This window comes from Haliotis asinina, chromosome 3 (genome assembly GCF_037392515.1).
Source record: "Haliotis asinina isolate JCU_RB_2024 chromosome 3, JCU_Hal_asi_v2, whole genome shotgun sequence".
NCBI lineage: Eukaryota > Metazoa > Mollusca > Gastropoda > Lepetellida > Haliotidae > Haliotis > Haliotis asinina.
In genome coordinates this window covers 22610217-22623837 of record NC_090282.1, presented here as the reverse complement: position 1 = coordinate 22623837, position 13621 = coordinate 22610217, and the positions used below count along the sequence as shown (strand labels likewise).

Below are 13621 nucleotides of genomic sequence, written 5' to 3'. Positions count from 1 at the left end.
CAGGGAGAACCGGTTGTGCCAAAAAATGATAAGCATTATGGTGTAGTTTGTGAAAATCTGATCCTGCCAAATTTCATTCAGAACCAAAACCGAGAAACTTCCATCATGTGTTTAGAAAAAGATGTCTCAACACTTACTAAAACAATAACAGCACAATATTAATTTCTCGTATGTTATTTAAGTTCCGTTGATCTGATCAAGTGGAAGGGTAGATTATTTTCATCTTCTTATGATGATTTGATTATACATCAGAAAAGCAATTTCGACACTATACCTTCGACATCTGCGTGTGAGTGAATGAGTGAGTCTGGTTTTACGCTTTTTAAAGAATTATTCCATCAATATACACATTTTGCCAACTAGAAGGATACGTTTATGGTGTAGTTTGTTTGTGTAATCCAATCCGATCCTGCAGTCTTCATTCAATACTTTCATCTTGTGTCCTTGTAACGCTATAAGAGTGAGTGGGTGAGTGAGTATGGTTTTACGCCGCTTTTAGCAATATTCCAGCAATATCACGGCGGGTAGACACAAGAAAATGGGCCTCACACATTGTACCCATGTGGGGAATCGAACCCGTCGGCGTGACGAGCGAACGCTTTAACCACTAGACTTCCCCACCGCCCCACGCTATAAGAAAGTGTAATGGCTTAATAATGACTTAACAATTACAGTACATATCTTCCTGTATGTGATCTTTCAAATGTGATGTTATAATCAAGTGGAAGGGCAGATTATTTTCATTTATAATTGATGATAAAACTGTATCACATAATAGATTTCGAGACTAAGTCTGGTTTACGCTGCTTTACTTTTCCTTATTTCAGCAATATTACACATTTTGCCAAATTGTGGAATCGAACCCGGTCTTCGCGAACGCTTTCACCATCAGACTGTCCCATCGCCCCTGCATGTGGCGTGTATAGTGGAGCATAACGACACATCACCATCTAAACGTGACACAAACGTGTCCCATCCATAATAAGCCTGTATAAGTCTTGTATTCCGCTGGCTATCTGTTGGGTGATTGCCTCTTCACAGGCGCGTGTCCTGATCACACAGTGTTCATCTTGTATGGTTCTGCACAACAGAGGTTGTGTGAAAGTTAGTGACCATACTTATCGCGTTGACGTTGTTTTTGGTCTCCCAAGAAATCCCACTTTCACATGTCACAAATGTAGTCGTAGACAGCGTCCTGAGCCGACCCGTTCTTTAGTGCTGGGTACTTCACACTATTGACACTGCAGCTGACGTGTCAGATATCTTTCGAGATGCTGGACGTTCGGTTGATAATTCAGGGCCGCGTTTCACAAAACTCTCGTAAGCCTAAGATCTCGTAACTTTTCTCGTAGCATCCGTAGCTCCTGTGTTTCAGTATAGGAGGCACAATGGCTACGAGAAAACTTACGAGATCTTAGGCTTACGAGAGTTTTGTGAAACGGGGCCCAGACTGGTTAATGTACAAGGCTCTGGCGTTTTATAGTTATCTTTATCTCATATGCTTTTTGATTAAGAAGAAGAAGACCGAGTCACACTAATAGGACTGCCTGTCCTCTTTGAATATTACCATCTTGTGTGATAGCTAACATCTGTTGAATGAAAAGTAAAGTTGTAAGTGATGCAATTAAAAGAACTAGGTGATGAAAGGTTATCATCGTTTGGGAGCGGCCGTTTCGTTAGTATTTCAGAGGAAACAGCACATGCTGAATCTCAAATGGTTCAACTTAATATAAGATATAGTTTGAGAACTTAAATATTTGGTGGGAATGTACAATAATAGTTTATTTTTAAACGAATATGTATCTAAAGCAGTTTGAACATTTTCATTACTGAGTATGTCAAAATTGTTTTGGCCATGTAGGTCATGTACCCTGTTCTGATTGTAATATGTAATGATAATTTGCAATGGAAACTAATTAATCTTGCATAAGTAGTCTGATGCATGACAAACTGTCCCAATGTACAGGCAGATATGATCACGATCTCATGCACTCTAGAGACATTGTAAAGCCTACTTCGTATATGATGTATATTACTAAAAGTGGTAGAATAATGACTGTAAGGTTCCTGTTCTTAGACCGAAAATCTGAGTTTTCTTAGGTTTATTTTTCTTTTGTTCAAACAATAGGATGACATCACTTTATTGGTTGTAGCATTTTTGATACTCTTAAAATAACAGTAAGTGATATATCCTACTGACAGCTTAATGCGTGATGAATTGACTTAAACTGTTTTGGGTAACATCTACATTACCATCTCGGAACTCTGGGGTGAATTAATGGTATCTTTTGAAAAGTCACTTCATCATCCCTTGAACATTGCCTTCTGAAATCTCAACAGATTACAGAATACGTTTGTACAGGACTGATTATCGTGGCGGTTTCAGAGACGTTTAGCATGCCTTAACGATTCTGTGCTGTGTTGACTGCTACATTTCTGAATGTTTGCAACAGTTTCAATACTGTGATCTCACACCTATGTTCACCATCAATAAGCCTCTTTGTGATGAATTCAGACAGTGGAAATCTGGAATGGAGAAAACACGAACACACGTGACAATATGTTAAGGAAAGCATACCATGTTCCATCCACCCAAGACAGAATCTCCTCCAAGACTCGAAATTAAGCAGCTAAACAACCTGGAATCACGAACGTGAGTGAGTGAGTTCAGTTTTTACACCAGCTATATGACGGCAAGATCCCGTGAGTCACCTCTTACAAGCATGGGTTTTTGAAGGCCCATAGTCCAACGCTGATCTTCACGAGTAATCGTGAACATGCATTACTGTCAAAGAAGGTGCATGACTGTCAGCAAACGCGCGTGACTGTCAAAGAACATGCATGACTGTCAAAGAAGGTGCACGACTGTCAAAGAACATGCATGAGTGTCATAGCCAGCACACCACGTTTCATCCACGCAGCTTATCCATTTCGCCAGAATATGGTTGGTTGGTTGGTTTTACAGTTTTAGTTCCACATGGGCCAGTAATTTCAATGGGAATCGTTTAATTAAAATAAAAGAAACGGCAACAGTGTCAATATTACTTTAGATAGATAAATGAACATATCGAATAACCTCTGCTTAGTCTTACGGATTAAAAACCTTAAGTAACCACTTCAATTTCTGAAAGACGAGATATTTGTTCATTAAAATAGCAGTAGGTTCATATCACAGAGTGTTAAAATGTTTTAAAACCATAGATTTACATCTAAGCCATTCCAGAGCCTGTCTAGATAATATCATATTTTCCAGAAGACGAGACAAAATCTAAAAGTGCCCGTTGCACAGACCCATATATGATATTGGGGCCCAAAACTGCTTCTAATGAAAATACATCATCAACCTCAAGTACAGCATTTCTGAGATTGTGTCGAATGTTACTGTGCCCAGGGCATGTGATTAGAAAATGTTCGATGTTTTCGATGTCTCCAAATTGCAATGGACACCGCCTTGTCTATAATACTCCTGAAAGCATTGAGCCCACAGTGTCTAAGTCGACGACGACGAATTTTATGACCAGCTTTCAAGGATGGTCTAAGTTTGTACATATGACGTCCGGTATTCCCTGTATCCCACATCTGTTGCCAACTCATTGTAACGGATTTCGATAAAACAATTTCAAAATCTTTGGGGACTGGTTGAAATTCAGACAAATCAACTTGATTTCGCCAGAATATGTAACACGCAGTTATTACCTCTCTTTGGAGGTTAGGTTAGCTGAATGGCCTGATATATAGGGTTTGAACCAGGGAATACCTCATCACACCACAACTTTTATAGATAGCAATACACATTAATGATGGTTCCAGAAGAGAGAATTATTATGGCTAATGTAGAATTGATAACTCAAGTCCAGTGCCATCTGTAATTTAAAGCTACACGGAGTAACTGGAAAGAAATTGGAAAAGAGAATTGATTATTTCTACAACCTTAGTCATTTTTGGGGTAACACATAGCCATAAAAGTAATGCTAGGAACACAAACAAAAGTTTTGATGAAGGGAAAATCATTGTCTCACGAACCAATAAAGCTGAATTCAAGACAATACAGCAGTGAACAGTACCTCTAAACCTGTACTGCAAAACAATTTTGTGCTATCGTATTGGTACCTTTGTATTAAAACATTTGGAGTTGGAAACCCATTACAGTTGGAAATAACGTGGCTCATTGCACGCATTTCTGTGTTATTTGTTGATTTCATTGTTCTCTATTAGGGACTGACTTCCGGTTTGGAAGTCCCTGTTTGGGACGCCCGCCTTGGGAATCAGCAAGTAACAACTGTCAGTATTCCTTCCCGTTGTGTCATCATACCCAAGCTGTAATTGGTGTAACCAAAGAATTTATTGAAATGCTTGGAAGGTACATTTGAGCAGTATAGTGGTTTTGCAGAGAATTGGACAGTCTGTTGTTCGAGAAGGAAGTGTACAGGTGCCAACAAAGTTTTTGATTCATTAACTTGTGGTGTGCTGTCTCCATCCGTACTCGCACACCTGGCTGTAGCGTTCTCTGCACGCCTCATTCGTGCCACATAGCGAACTGAGTCAATATTTTAAGATAGTTTGTTAAACAACGTTTACTATTTTGTGGACCAAATGTCTTCAGAAACCTCACAGAGTTGGCATGATGTATTGATTATGGTCAGCGTGTCAGTGAGTATGTTAGATTATTAGCTTTTAAGTTTCCAATTCATCGCTCGGCTTTTGTACCAAACGCACTATAGCTGCGAAGTCCAGTACATTCAGCTATTGCTGTGTCGTTGTTAATAGCCCGCCACAATGTTCGTTGTTTTGTTTTGTACATGCAAGCAGCAAATATTTCTTCTTCTTTGTGTGTTAAGTGGATTTACCTTTCGTCTAAAGTCCCAAACAAATAGAGCCGGTGATCTTCATTTCAAAGTCAGTCCGACGGGCCCAATTATCCAGTCAATAATGTATTTTTTCTGGATCTCTCATCACGTCTCTATCGTATAAATTTGTGCGTGTAACAGTTGTTACTGTTGCACTGTTAGCGATCTGTGTTAGAGGGAGACTGTGTTGAGTCTGTCATCCGGTCACCCACACATTCGCGATGACATATATGTGATCCCTTATCTCATCTGCTGTTATATATGGCTCTGCCAGGTACATAGTGGTATATTCACTGCACAGGGTTCCCAGCAATATCCATGTTCTCTACAGGACTTCTGCTATGGATGCTCTACGTCGCAAACTCAGTTGCGGGTGAGAACTGTAAACTGAAACCATAATATATAGTCCATAATATCCTGTAATGTCAGTGGTATCTGATCTGAGTATAGTTGTATGAATCTAAAGGTCGTAATAAATTTCTTCACGCCGTGTAGTGTACCAGCTAATGCTTTTAATACTTCATGCTTCTGACCAATGTTGATTTCTCTTTAGATTCTAAAAGCTTTAAAAGACGATATTTTGAAACACCTTCAATTATTGACAATAGAAAATATAGAGTGATCATTAAGCATATGGCCTCTTCAGAGTCACTTGCCATTCTGTACAACTACATATTCTATGCCAAAAACTAGAGACAGTGAGGCAATATCTTGCTACGCTGAAACATATTGAGCAAATGACAAGGACCTACAGCCACCTTTGCATCAATATGCACAAAACTATCAGTCTAGAGGCAAGAAAGATTGATAACAGAATTAGTTTAATGGGTTCTGAAGACTTACATTTATTTTTCATCAATCAGGTTCTACAGTGTACCAAGGGTACCAGTTTAACTTTGCCCTCATGCCATTTACTGATAATCATGCGCAAGGGACAACGGATATTTTTCTATACATCAGACACACAAGAGAAGGCGAGTGCAATGTGACAGACGTCGACGGTGCCGTGTATGATGTCCAGCTGTTTGGGAACAACAGTGTCACACAGTTCCACCTTCCGACAAATAGAATATTTAACATGGGTACTGCGGTGGAGGACAAACGTGCAGTAGGGCTTATGTGCACAACGGAAGTCAGTTTCACTGTCATGCAGGAAAGGGTTGAGGGTGGAGTAGTCGATGCATTTCCGGTTCTTCCATTGAAGTCTCTCTCTACCAAGTATACTATACCATCAGTGCCAAACAACGCTTTCCTCGGTGTGATGTCAGTTCATAACTCCACAAATGTCACCCTTCAACTCAACTCCACCTGTTCTTACTCTTTAAGGGGTGACTATTACACGCAGGGAAGCAAGCTCAATATTGTCCTGCAACAGGGAGAGTTGCTCCAGATTGCTTCTGACACAAGTAGTTCTAACAATGTATGTGATCTTGGGGGGGACCGTTGTGGAAAGCAGTCATTCAGTTGCAGTGTTTTCAGGCGCATCTATGTTGTGTTATCCTGGGAGCAAATGTGATGGAGCTATGAGTCAGGTGCCCCCAATAGAAATATTGGGCACGTCGTTCATTGTGCCAGTGGTTCCTGGAACTGATCAATACAGCATTCGGATTACAGCAGTGTATAATGGTACCAAAATCACCATTGACACATTTACAAGTGTTGAGTCTATCATTCTGAATGAAGCGGAAGTTTACGATAACTACTTCAATCAAACATTTGCTGTATACATCAGAAGCTCTCATCCAGTACTTGTCTTACAAATAGCCAGCACAGCTGATTACCAAGCGTTTGCTGCGATCGTTCGACCAGCTGACGCTTATGGTAGTGTCTATGCCATACCCGACATCAAGAGCAGTTCCAAGACGTACAAAAGACAGGTCACGATTATCACAAGCTCAAAGTGTACTCCACATATAAACGTCAATGGAAACTGGTCAGATCGGTCAACAGATTCACAGACGTTCGCCATAACCAGCTTCTATCCTGTCTCCGGTTCCCTCGTCATTAAAAGTAATTCCTCAGTGTGTCCTTTTGGCGTACTTGTCACTGGCACAGCAAAGAATGAGATGTATGGGTATTTCAGTGTCCCGGGTTCTGATGCCAGTGGTGAGTTTACACGTTACATTACACATTTTATTCTCATCTTTTATGTTTGTATGAATTGTAATATGCAAGTGTGTAATAATAGAACGTCAGACCAGAAATAGAATCAGTTTAGAGTAAATGGAAGACTAGCTGGAAAAACTCATTGAACAGAGAAATGAAAATCAGCGACGGCTAAGATGTCCGCCCAAAAGTTTGCCCAAAGCTAAAGTAGTTAAGCAATGTGAAAACTACCCAAGGCAACCTGTATCTACTACTGTCACACAATGTATTGGAATAACCACCAGGTGCTGTGCGATTTTTGCTCACATCATATAACATCACATTTGGCCATCAAAAATCAAAATTAACTATCTGTCGCTTTTTGTTTAGATTATGAGGTTAGATATGTCCTAAATCAAATTTCATTGTCAATACATAAGTGACGAAAGCAGTTATGTATGGAATGGGAATCCAATCAGATTCCAAGAGTAAATGAAAACTGTGTCACTCTATGAAACGATGTCCCCCAATGTTTCACCATAGGGTAACAACGTTCCACTACATTAATTCCACTACTTTACTCCCAGCTATTCATGTGAGTGGGTTTTACATCAACCAAGAAACAAAACGTAAAATGAGACGTATGTAATATTTCTATAGATATGTTAACTATATTTTTATCAGGTTAGGCGGTTTTGTGCTTTATCATATATAAAAACTCCCCTTGATTCTTAAACCTTATACCATAAAGGCAATAACTGCAGTACCTGTACATGTTTCAGTATCTCTTGAACAGTCGGTTAACCTAACTTGTACTCAAAACAACTGGATGGTCGCAGTAGATACTCAAGACATCGCCACTGTATTCCCGACCTCTGTTAAGAAGAACATCTCCATGTCGAACGCCTTCTGTCCTGGAGTCCTGGAGTCCTGGAGGGAGATGTCCTTATCTTTAATGTCTCCTACATGGACTGCAACACAATTGTCGAGGTATGATATCCTCGTTTCAATGTCTCTTATACAGATAGCATCACAGTTATAGAAGCATGATGTCCTTGTCCTTTTTTGTCCTCCCACATGGAACTTAACGGAGGCCTTGTATGTTTTAAACCACGATCAAACAGCTTTAAACACAATTCGGGAACTGCGAGTAATGTCCTGTCAGTTAGATTAAGCGACCATCGCTGCTTAATTACATTTACCATGACTGAATAAAGCAGAACGGTGTTAAATATTACACTTATTGTTAATTTGCAAACTAGGAATCGATGGTAGTGCAAATGTCAAACCAGTTGGCTGAAGGTCAAAGCTTTGGGAGGGTCCTGTAAAGTTCTTACAAATGATATATTTGGAAGTACATACTCGTAGTTCATACATTTCGAAATTGACCAGTTCTTCTGTTTCAGGATAAAAACAATACAGTGACTTTCAACAACTATCTGATTGAATATGAGATAGACGCTCTGACAAATCTAGTGGACGGTGCAAGGTGGCGCTACAACTTGCAATGTGTCCTCCAAAAACACGAAACCGATGTCAAAGGGTTCGTTCCCGTTGAAAAGTCCATGGTCACCGTTCAGGCAACAAGCAAAATTCAAGGTCATGAGGCTGCTATCAAGTTTTTTTACAGATGCTGCTTACACAAACGAAATGAAGGGCAGTCTACTTGAGGTCGGTCTTGGGTCACGTGTCTACGTCCAGGTAGATACCAGTGCTGATGCCGATGTGAAACTGCTGGTGGACAACTGCTACATCAAAAGTGGAAACTCCACACAAGTGCCAGTTATACTCAACAGGTAAACTCGTATCAACAATGTGTAATAACGAAACGAATACACGCTAAGAGAATGGGAGATATACCAAAGTACATAACTGTGTGTAGAGTTTATGATGATATGCTTGGGGTTTTTTTCACCATAGAGAGTTCTATATAAGTAATATCCTTTGTTGATACAGGTGTGAAGCCAACAATTCCACGCACATCATTGGACATGTTAACAAAGTAACACGTTTCTACTTCGACGTCTTCGAAGTGCCCCATCACCATGACAACATGTACCTCACATGTAACGTCAGTTTCTGTCCACTCATGAACTTTTCACCTGAATGTCAAAGTGGATGCCTCAGCACTAAACGGTAGCATGCAGAATCGATAATGCCAAATAAAATGATAAGCATTATGGCGTAGTTTGTGAAAACCTGATCCTGCAGCTTTCATTCAGAACTACAAACTTTCATCTTGTGTTTGTTTAATGCGACAAGAAAAGGGTGTCTCAACATTTACTAAAACAATTACAGCTCAAGGTTTCTCGGGTGTTATTTAAGTTTTGTTGTCAAAGTCATCATTCGAGAGCGGCTGTTTTCTTAACAGTTTTGTAGGAATCAGCACCTGCTAGCACTGAAATATAGACCTTATCATGACTTCCATGGCAACGAGGTTATCATTTGAAGTATTTTATCTTGCATGCTTCAATATAATGTACTGCATCTACAATTTCAACGTTTCAAAATTGTATTGGGCATTTAATACATTGAAATACAGTTTGTGTTCAGCACTTCAGAGTATAGTTATTCGGTCGGTCTGACCCTGCAGGTGCTTTTCACGATTTATTCATATATTGCAGGACTTCAAGCCTAATTACATTGAAGGAAGTGCCTTATACATAGTAACATCGGTATATCATGCAAACTGGGAGAAGAATAAATGAAGGGTTCTTAGGATTATTCTTAGATTTCTTCCTCGGAACAATATAATGACATCATTCTCTGTGTAATACATATCGTTACTGTCGAACTTTGGAATGAACTAACTGAATCTAGGAGTAGAAATCCGTAATCTTGAGAACAGACGCCGATTCATCATCCCAGAATAACTGCCTTCTGACATCTCCACAGAGTATAGAATACGTTTGTACGGAACTGACTATCGTGGTGGCATCAAGGAAGAGAATTAAGTTTAGCATCATTGTTAACGATTCTGTGTTATCTTGACTGTTACTATTCTGTAAGTGACAAATACTTTCAGATTACCTTTCTGAAAGTAGCAAATACTTTCAGGATTGTGCTGACACACTTGTGATCACGACGGACTCTTCCGATTGAATTTAAACAATGAAATTCTGGAATGGAGAAAACACGAACATAAAGTATATGCCCATATGTTATAGACATCATACCTATTTATCCATTTCGTTTGAATTTGTAACGCCAGCAGTTATTATCTCCATTTGACGAGGTTTGTTAGCTGACTGTCCTGTAACGCCAGGACATAAGACAAGGCATAAGACATTCATTTTTAATAAACCATAATCAGAAAAGTAATATTGGGAACACAAACAGACCGTTAATGCCAGGTGGGAGGGAGTACGTCAAAAACATATTGAGTTCAATTTAAGAGGAAACAAAGTTGAAAATTAATGATTTCCGTGATTTTTTTTCGAACAATTAGATGATTTCAGGCTTACTTCACATTTGAAACTCTAAATTCTATTTACAACGCGTCATCCACAACTTTTGTCCCATATTCGACACATAAAGTTGCCAGAACTCCGCACTGTGCACATATGAACACTTTCATTATTTTATTGTGCAACCACAATGTAAAGTATCTGAACAGACGCCCTTGTGGAAGAAACAAAAACACTAAATGAAAATATATAATGCTCACATATGTATAAACCCGATAAATGTAACAGGTGTTTGAGAAAAGGATAAGAATGTACACGTTCAAGTCTTTTGTCAGTATCCAAAAAGTACAAGTACATCTTTGTTATTTCATATTGGCGTATAATTTGACGTACAACATTTACAAACAGAAAGTATGCTCAATCTGTGCACAACACTACAAACCACTGAAGTAATCAAGTACGCATTAGAAATACGAAACAACGATGCTCACAAATGATCTCCCTAATACTAACCTCTTACAGGTTACACAAAACCAAATGTTTTCCCATAGATTTCTGTGGTAACGTTACATGTTTTGGAAAATAACACCCAGGTTGTCAGTAGTTATTTCATGTACGCATTGGTACAGTCTGACCTTTAAACTACAATAAAACACGATTCAGTCAAGCTTAGCCTCCGCAGGAAGCTGAACACATCCACCCGAAAACAAAGTTTCACCTGCTTGAAAATAGCCATGCACATATTCAGCATACGTCATCGTGTTGAAAAAGTCAACGTTGAATGGCAGTTGACATGTACTTACTGTAACAGAACCTGTTCACTGCGTGTTTAGCACGAAGTGCCGCTTAACACCCTTTGTCTGAACGACACAATTTCCTGATCGTTGCACACTATGTCAGAAATCATATGTACAAACTGTAATCTATCCACACTTGAGATGTTTGTCAGTTTATCAATGGCAATACCTTGTGTCATTTCGTACAGAAAAGTAATAACACAATAATACAGCCCTCTATAACTGCATAGTGAAATGATTATCACAAATGCGATTACATCTTGTTCCACATCCCCGTTCATGGCCTCCATGCACGTCAGTGTATCTCTGTGTATGTACATATCTGTCACATGACCGACATTTCTGTTGCTTTGACGTTTCTCAAGTGTCATACCACACAATACAGTTATGTCACTGTGACCTGCCGATTCGTATACTTCCTATTTTCGCTTTGTAATATTGACAATAAATACTGTTCCTAGATGAATATTGTCTGCATAGATGTTGATCACTGGATTGTCTGGTCCAAATTTAGTCATTTTATAGATCGCAGCAATTTTGCTGACGTATAACGAAACAACCAACCAACCATCATCAATGTATGCAATGTACGAGGTGGCAACACGTTCACCGTCATGTGATGCCGCGCAATGTCATGTGGTGTCGTGTAATAAATCCAGTCATTACAATGGGAGAATAATGTTCACCACAAGTTGTGTCACTGTGCTTTGAGCTGATATATTGTGACGTCTATCGAAACTGCCTTTTAACCTTATGATGCGTTTCCTTCACTCTACTTTCGTTTTAAATTCCATGGACCTTAAAAGCCGAAACCGATTATGATATGTGCAGTCAGTGTACACAAATACACATAGTTAAAGGGAAAGTGAGCTACTGCATCAATTTCAGAGCTGGTGTCATTTTTCATACTGATTCATACCACATGTTTATATATGTTTTTTATGGTCCTACGTATTCCAGATTTATGACACATTTTTGTCGTTGTTAAAATCACACAAAGACTTTAAGACACATCAACCAGGTTTTCGAAATATTTTGGTTATCCTCTTATGGCGATCTTAAAGTCTTTTCCACTTTGACGAAACAGTTTATGTAACAGTTGTCCAGTGTGGCCAAAACCCCACATTTAGAAAGAAGACTTGCAAATATGTCTATCATAAGGTGCGTGGTCATCCCATACGTGAACAAAAGCAGGAGGATAAGCTTAAAAGAACAGGAAAACATCGACAGGGCCATAGCTCAGTCACTTGCCGTGGATTCCAAGCCCCGCCAACAACGAGGTGGTTATAAACCTCGAAAAAATGACCGATATAGCCTAAGTCAGAAGCCAAGAAGAGCAAGTACTGGAGAGGAGAGGCTCCAAATCTTCCAAGACTTCCAAGACTCACCTGCCTGGCTACAAAGACTGGAGAAGCATCCAAATGAACTATGACATTCCAAGTGATACACAAACGGTAAATATGCTAATAACGAAAATACAGTACTTAACTTCTATCCCCTGTGCCTACTACAGTACAGTTTTTCTCATGCGTGTAGCATCAGGAGATGTTTGGCGACATTCATAGACGTTTGATTTAATTTACGTCATTTTTGTCGGCGTGCAATCCATGTTTGTGACATAACAAGAAAAACAATGAGTGTAATTACTATAGCTATCCTGGAGATCCGTTTTATGTTCATCTCTAGTCACCAATGCTTGTCTGAAGATTTCGATTTCGGGAAGGGTGTTCATGGGTGACAGAGTGAATAGTTCTACTTTCAGTAATGTTCCAGCATTACCAAGGCGGTCTCGCTGATTCGTTTATGCACGTCAACCATTTGTGGAGATCGATGCTCATCTTGTCAGTGACAGACTGTCTTCCAATAGCTGTTGAATTCGACATTATAGGAAGAAAACCCCAAATACCAATAGTTAGTGGCAAGTAAGAACATTGTATGATACTGTATGACATGTTTGGTACCCAGACAGAGCACCCTGACCCTGGTTTGCCCTACAAGGGGATCACACGACGAGCGTACCTCCCAACCTGCCCAGAAGGAAAGGACATCCTTAGACTTCTGTGATTTGAGAATGCCGATGTTTTGTTATTTGGACACGTTGTCAATGGTCATGTATTTCGACTGACCCCGAATCAATGATGTTTCATTATGAAACACAGAAAGTGCAAGATTTGGTCTTTGAAAAGAATTAATGACGCGTCAATAGCATTTAAAGATGCTTGTGTTTCAGTCTGACTGCGGTTCTCATAGTTATAGTTTTATACTTATTGATCCCACTATTGTAAACGAGCTGAAAATGTATCTCCTGTACGTTTCAGATTTGGCTACCCAGACCCGACATATCAGGCTCGGGTCCGTGACGAGCTGGCCAGCAGAGAAGTAACAGCAGACAACTTCTGAATACAATATACAATGCCTAGACGCTGGGAGCATAGAGGATTGGAAAAGAGGATGGGAACAGATCTTGTACTGTAACAGCATTTAA

At 39.5% G+C, this 13621-nt stretch overlaps 1 pseudogene; it reads left to right on the top strand.

Annotated features, from left to right (window-relative positions):
• Positions 1-5751: 5751 nt before the first annotated feature.
• Positions 5752-13536, top strand: LOC137278761 (uncharacterized; annotated as a pseudogene).
• The last annotated feature ends 85 nt before the right edge of the window (positions 13537-13621 follow it).